Below are 8,173 nucleotides of genomic sequence, written 5' to 3' on the forward strand. Positions count from 1 at the left end.
ATTTAAATAATGAAAGTGAACAAGTTATATATATATGAGCTTCGCTAATATATTTTGTGTAAGCGGCCTAGGTAAGGAAAACCTCACTTACTTTCATTGGTCGCTTAAAACACATCTGTATAAATATATCGACTTTATTAGCCCAAATATAATAAAGTTCAACTAACAAAATTTTAGTTGCTTTATTTGTACATTATTGTAATATTTCATTTACATTTTTCTCTTTGTAAATAATACTACCGTACAAGCAACAATTTAAATAATGAAAGTGAACAAGTTATATATATATGAACTTCGCTAATATATTTTGTGTAAGCGGCCTAGGTAAGGAAAACCTCACTTACTTTCATTGGTCGCTTAAAACACATCTGTATAAATATATCGACTTTATTAGCCCAAATATAATAAAGTTCAACTAACAAAATTTTAGTTGCTTTATTTGTACATTATTGTAATATTTCATTTACATTTTTCTCTTTGTAAATAATACTGCCGTACAAGCAACGATTTAAATAATGAAAGTGAACAAGTTATATATATATGAGCTTCGCTAATATATTTTGTGTAAGCGGCCTAGGTAAGGAAAACCTCACTTACTTTCATTGGTCGCTTAAAACACATCTGTATAAATATATCGACTTTATTAGCCCAAATATAATAAAGTTCAGCTAACAAAATTTTTGTTGCTTCATTTGTACTTTATTGTAGTATTTAATTTTACAATTATTTATTGAATAAAGAATTTTCGTTCTCTTGTATATTTAAGAACGATATTTATTCATTTTGGTATTTCAGTAATAAAATTATTTTTATATACCATACATTTACTTAAATTTCCATTACATGAAACATATACATTTATTATAAAATGTATATTTTTTCTATGATATGAAATTAAAAATTTCATTTATATCGAATTTATATTAATAAAATATTTTAAAAAGCATCTGCTTGCTTCTTGATGATGAGTAAAGTTAACATACAAGTTTTTTTAGAAACACATTGAAGTCAAAATTTTCATACATGTTATTTTTTATATGTGCGCGGCCGCAACACATTTTAACAGTATTTTGAAAATTTTAAAACTTTCATATATGTACTACTTAGTACTTGTATGAGAAACTTTCTCATACTAAAATTTGACAGTTAGTTTAGAATATGAAAACCATTATATGATCAACATCTTCTAATTTAACTAACAGTCTTACTAGGAATTATATCAAATATCAACACTTTGATGTATTAATATTTGATTTAATAAGCTTAAATTTGCTTATTTTTACTTAGTTTTGCTTAGCTAAAACTAATTTTCATACATTTTTATATGTGCGCGGCCTCAGTGCAAATTTACATACTTGCACTTCATTGGTCGCAACACATTTTAAAAGTAAGATAACGAGGCATTTGGCGATCTTAAGAGAGTCATAGTTACTCCCGCCACCGTTTGTTTACCCGCACTTACTTTAATTTCTTCACTTTTTCATTTCTTCTAGAAAACTTTCATACAAGCAATCATTTTTATAGAGTACTTGTTGCCGCAGCTCTAACAAGCGCCTCTAAAATTTGACTGTTAGTTTAGAATATGAAAACCAATATATGATCAACATTTTCTAATTTAACTAACAGTCTTACTAGGAATTATATCAAATATCAACACTTGATGTATTAATATTTGAGTTAATAAGCTTAAATTTGCTTATTTTTACTTAGTTTTGCTTAGCTAAAACTAATTTTCATACATTTTTATATGTGTGCGGCCTCGTGCAATGTTACCTCCTTGCACTTCATTGGTCACAACACATTTTTCGTATGAGAAATTTTCTCATACTAATATTTGACTGTTAGTTTAGAATATGAAAACCATTATATGATCAACATCTTCTAATTTAACTAACAGTCTTACTAGGAATTATATCAAATATCAACACTTCGATGTATTAATATTTGATTTAATAAGCTTAAATTTGCTTACTTTTACTTAGTTTTGCTTAGATAAAACTAATTTTCATACATTTTTATATGTGCGCGGCCTCAGTGCAATGTTACCTACTTGCACTTCATTGGTCGCAACACATTTTAAAAGTAAGATGACAAGGCATTTGGCGATCTTAAGAGAGTCATAGTTACTCCCGCCACCGTTTGTTTACCCGCACTTACTTTAATTTCTTCACTTTTTCATTTCTTCTAGGAAACTTTCATACAAGCATCATTTTTATAGAGTACTTGTTGCCGCAGCTCTAACAAGCGCCTCTAAAATTTGACTGTTAGTTTAGAATATGAAAACCATTATATGATCAACATATTCTAATTTAACTAACAGTCTTACTAGGAATTATATCAAATATCAACACTTTGATGTATTAATATTTAATTTAATAAGCTTAAATTTGCTTATTTTTACTTAGTTTTGCTTAGCTAAAACTAATTTTCATACATTTTTATATGTGTGCGGCCTCAGTGCAAATTTACATACTTGCACTTCATTGGTCGCAACACATTTTAAAAGTAAGATAACGAGGCATTTGGCGATCTTAAGAGAGTCATAGTTACTCCCGCCACCGTTTGTTTACCCGCACTTACTTTAATTTCTTCACTTTTTCATTTCTTCTAGGAAACTTTCATACAAGCATCATTTTTATAGAGTACTTGTTGCCGCAGCTCTAACAAGCGCCTCTAAAATTTGACTGTTAGTTTAGAATATGAAAACCATTATATGATCAACATCTTCTAATTTAACTAACAGTCTTACTAGGAATTATATCAAATATCAACACTTTGATGTATTAATATTTGAGTTAATAAGCTTAAATTTGCTTATTTTTACTTAGTTTTGCTTAGCTAAAACTAATTTTCATACATTTTTTATATGTGCGCGGCCTCAGTGCAATGCTAGTTTGCACTTCGTTAGTCGCAACACAAAGTTTTCATACGTTTAATTGTTTTTACCTTGCATTTCGATAGTAGAAACACATTTTTGAAGTATTTTGAAAATTTCAAAACTTTGATATAAGTAGATGTTAGTACTTGTATGAAACTTTGTCAGTGTCTGTTAGCTTCGCTTAGTGGTTTTGTATGGCTGACCAAAGTTTTCATACGTTTAAGTGTTTTTAGCTTGCATTTCGTTAGCAGCAACACATTTTTTAAGTATTTTGAAAATTTCAAAACTTTCATATAAGTAGATGTTGGTACTTGTATGAAACTTTGTCAGTGCCAGTTAGCTACGCTTAGTGGTTTTGTATGGCTGACCAAAGTTTTCATACATTACCTAAAATTGTTTTCTGACTCGCTCACCTCACATGGCGAAAAATGTATGAAGATACAAACTTTTATACAAGTACAAGATACAAACTTTCATACAAGTACAAAGTTTCATACAAGTAGAAACTTTCATACAAATACAAACTTCCAAACAAGTACAAAGTTTCATACAAGTAGAAACTTTCATACAAGTACAAACTGTACTTGTATGGAAGTTTGTACTTGTATGAAACTTTGTCAGTGTCTTTTAGCTTCGCTTAGTGGTTTTGTATGGCTGACCAAAGTTTTCATACGTTTAAGTGTTTTTAGCTTGCATTTCGTTAGCAGCAACACATTTTTTAAGTATTTTGAAAATTTCAAAACTTTCATATAAGTAGATGTTAGTACTTGTATGAAACTTTGTCAGTGTCTGTTAGCTACGCTTAGTGGTTTTGTATGGCTGACCAAAGTTTTCATACGTTTAAGTGTTTTTAGCTTGCATTTCGTTAGCAGCAACACATTTTTTAAGTATTTTGAAAATTTCAAAACTTTCATATAAGTAGATGTTAGTACTTGTATGAAACTTTGTCAGTGCCTGTTAGCTACGCTTAGTGGTTTTGTATGGCTGACCAAAGTTTTCATACGTTTAAGTGTTTTTAGCTTGCATTTCGTTAGCAGCAACACATTTTTTAAGTATTTTGAAAATTTCAAAACTTTCATATAAGTAGATGTTAGTACTTGTATGAAACTTTGTACTTGTTTGTTAGTACTTGTATGAAACTTTTTCAGTGTCTGTTAGCTACGCTTAGTGGTTTTGTATGGCTGACCAAAGTTTTCATACGTTTAAGTGTTTTTAGCTTGCATTTCGTTAGCAGCAACACATTTTTTAAGTACTTTGAAAATTTCAAAACTTTCATATAAGTAGATGTTAGTACTTGTATGAAACTTTGTCAGTGTCTGTTAGCTTCGCTTAGTGGTTTTGTATGGCTGACCAAAGTTTTCATACGTTTAAGTGTTTTTAGCTTGCATTTCGTTAGCAGCAACACATTTTTTAAATATTTTGAAAATTTCAAAACTTTCATATAAGTAGATGTTAGTACTTGTATGAAACTTTGTCAGTGCTTGTTGGCTTCGCTTAGTGGTTTTGTATGGCTGACCAAAGTTTTCATACGTTTAAGTGTTTTTAGCTTGCATTTCATTAGTAGCAACACATTTTTTAAGTATTTTGAAAATTTCAAAACTTTCATATAAGTAGATGTCAGTACTAGTATGAAACTTTGTCAGTGTCTGGTAGCTACGCTTAGTGGTTTTGTATGGCTGACCAAAGTTTTCATACGTTCCTTAAAATTGTTTTCTGACCCGCTCACCTCACATGACGAAAAATGTATGAAGATACAAACTTCCATACAAGTACAAGATACAAACTTTCATACAAGTACAAAGTTTCATACAAGTAGAAACTTTCATACAAATACAAACTTCCAAACAAGTACAAAGTTTCATACAAGTAGAAACTTTCATACAAGTACAAATTGTACTTGTATGGAAGTTTGTACTTGTATGAAACTTTGTCAGTGTTTGTTAGCTTCGCTTAGTGGTTTTGTATGGCTGACCAAAGTTCTCATACGTTTAAGTGTTTTTAGCTTGCATTTCATTAGCAGCAACAGTACTTGTATGAAACTCTGTCAGTGTCTGTTAGCTTCGCTTAGTGGTTTTGTATGGCTGACCAAAGTTTTCATACGTTTAAGTGTTTTTAGCTTGCATTTCGTTAGCAGCAACACATTTTTTAAGTATTTTGAAAATTTCAAAACTTTCATATAAGTAGATGTTAGTACTTGTATGAAACTTTGTCAGTGTCTTTTAGCTTCGCTTAGTGGTTTTGTATGGCTGACCAAAGTTCTCATACGTTTAAGTGTTTTTAGCTTGCATTTCATTAGCAGCAACACATTTTTTAAGTATTTTGAAAATTTCAAAACTTTCATATAAGTAGATGTTAGTACTTGTATGAAACTTTGTCAGTGTCTGTTAGCTTCGCTTAGTGGTTTTGTATGGCTGACCAAAGTTTTCATACGTTTAAGTGTTTTTAGCTTGCATTTCGTTAGCAGCAACACATTTTTTAAGTATTTTGAAAATTTCAAAACTTTCATATAAGTAGACGTTAGTACTTGTATGAAACTTTTTCAGTGTCTGTTAGCTACGCTTAGTGGTTTTGTATGGCTGACCAAAGTTTTCATACGTTTAAGTGTTTTTAGCTTGCATTTCGTTAGCAGCAACACATTTTTTAAGTACTTTGAAAATTTCAAAACTTTCATATAAGTAGATGTTAGTACTTGTATGAAACTTTGTCAGTGTCTGTTAGCTTCGCTTAGTGGTTTTGTATGGCTGACCAAAGTTTTCATACGTTTAAGTGTTTTTAGCTTGCATTTCGTTAGCAGCAACACATTTTTTAAGTATTTTGAAAATTTCAAAACTTTCATATAAGTAGATGTTAGTACTTGTATGAAACTTTGTCAGTGCTTGTTGGCTTCGCTTAGTGGTTTTGTATGGCTGACCAAAGTTTTCATACGTTTAAGTGTTTTTAGCTTGCATTTCATTAGTAGCAACACATTTTTTAAGTATTTTGAAAATTTCAAAACTTTCATATAAGTAGATGTCAGTACTAGTATGAAACTTTGTCAGTGTCTGGTAGCTACGCTTAGTGGTTTTGTATGGCTGACCAAAGTTTTCATACGTTCCTTAAAATTGTTTTCTGACCCGCTCACCTCACATGACGAAAAATGTATGAAGATACAAACTTCCATACAAGTACAAGATACAAACTTTCATACAAGTACAAAGTTTCATACAAGTAGAAACTTTCATACAAATACAAACTTCCAAACAAGTACAAAGTTTCATACAAGTAGAAACTTTCATACAAGTACAAACTGTACTTGTATGGAAGTTTGTACTTGTATGAAACTTTGTCAGTGTTTGTTAGCTTCGCTTAGTGGTTTTGTATGGCTGACCAAAGTTTTCATACGTTTAAGTGTTTTTAGCTTGCATTTCGTTAGCAGCAACATATTTTTTAAGTATTTTGAAAATTTCAAAACTTTCATATAAGTAGATGTTAGTACTTGTATGAAACTTTGTCAGTGTCTGTTAGCTTCGCTTAGTGGTTTTGTATGGCTGACCAAAGTTTTCATACGTTTAAGTGTTTTTAGCTTGCATTTAGTTAGCAGCAACACATTTTTTAAGTATTTTGAAAATTTCAAAACTTTCATATAAGTAGATGTTAGTACTTGTATGAAACTTTGTCAGTGTCTGTTAGCTACGCTTAGTGGTTTTGTATGGCTGACCAAAGTTTTCATACGTTTAAGTGTTTTTAGCTTGCATTTCGTTAGCAGCAACATATTTTTTAAGTATTTTGAAAATTTCAAAACTTTCATATAAGTAGATGTTAGTACTTGTATGAAACTTTGTCAGTGCCTGTTAGCTTCGCTTAGTGGTTTTGTATGGCTGACCAAAGTTTTCATACGTTTAAGTGTTTTTATCTTGCATTTCGTTAGCAGCAACACATTTTTTAAGTATTTTGAAAATTTCAAAACTTTCATATAAGTAGATGTTAGTACTTGTATGAAACTTTGTCAGTGTCTGTTAGCTACGCTTAGTGCTTTTGTATGGCTGACCAAAGTTTTCATACGTTTAAGTGTTTTTAGCTTGCATTTCGTTAGCAGCAACACATTTTTTAAGTATTTTGAAAATTTCAAAACTTTCATATAAGTAGATGTTAGTACTTGTATGAAACTTTGTCAGTGTCTTTTAGCTTCGCTTAGTGGTTTTGTATGGCTGACCAAAGTTTTCATACGTTTAAGTGTTTTTAGCTTGCATTTCGTTAGCAGCAACACATTTTTTAAGTATTTTGAAAATTTCAAAACTTTCATATAAGTAGATGTTAGTACTTGTATGAAACTTTGTCAGTGTCTGTTAGCTTCGCTTAATGGTTTTGTATGGCTGACCAAAGTTTTCATACGTTTAAGTGTTTTTAGCTTGCATTTCGATAGTAGCAACACATTTTTTAAGTATTTTGAAAATTTCAAAACTTTCATATAAGTAGATGTCAGTACTTGTATGAAACTTTGTCAGTGTCTGTTAGCTTCGCTTAGTGGTTTTGTATGGCTGACCAAAGTTTTCATACGTTTAAGTGTTTTTAGCTTGCATTTCGTTAGCAGCAACACATTTTTTAAGTATTTTGAAAATTTCAAAACTTTCATATAAGTAGATGTTAGTACTTGTATGAAACTTTGTCAGTGTCTGTTAGCTTCGCTTAGTGGTTTTGTATGGGCTGACCAAAGTTTTCATACGTTTAAGTGTTTTTAGCTTGCATTTCGTTAGCAGCAACACATTTTTTTAAGTATTTTGAAAATTTCAAAACTTTCATATAAGTAGATGTTAGTACTTGTATGAAACTTTGTCAGTGTCTGTTAGCTACGCTTAGTGGTTTTGTATGGCTGACAAAAGTTTTCATACGTTTAAGTGTTTTTAGCTTGCATTTCGTTAGCAGCAACACATTTTTTAAGTATTTTGAAAATTTCAAAACTTTCATATAAGTAGATGTTAGTACTTGTATGAAACTTTGTCAGTGCCTGTTAGCTTCGCTTAGTGGTTTTGTATGGCTGACCAAAGTTTTCATACGTTTAAGTGTTTTTAGCTTGCATTTCGATAGTAGCAACACATTTTTGAAGTATTTTGAAAATTTCAAAACTTTCATATAAGTAGATGTTAGTACTTGTATGAAACTTTGTCAGTGTCTGTTAGCATCGCTTAGTGGTTTTGTATGGCTCACCAAAGTTTTCATACGTTTAAGTGTTTTTAGCTTGCATTTCGTTAGCAGCAACACATTTTTTAAGTATTTTGAAAATTTCAAAACTTTCATATAAGTAGATGTAAGTACTTG

The sequence above is a fragment of the Eurosta solidaginis genome, chromosome X, assembly GCF_040869045.1.
Source record: "Eurosta solidaginis isolate ZX-2024a chromosome X, ASM4086904v1, whole genome shotgun sequence".
NCBI classification, from domain to species: Eukaryota; Metazoa; Arthropoda; class Insecta; order Diptera; family Tephritidae; genus Eurosta; species Eurosta solidaginis.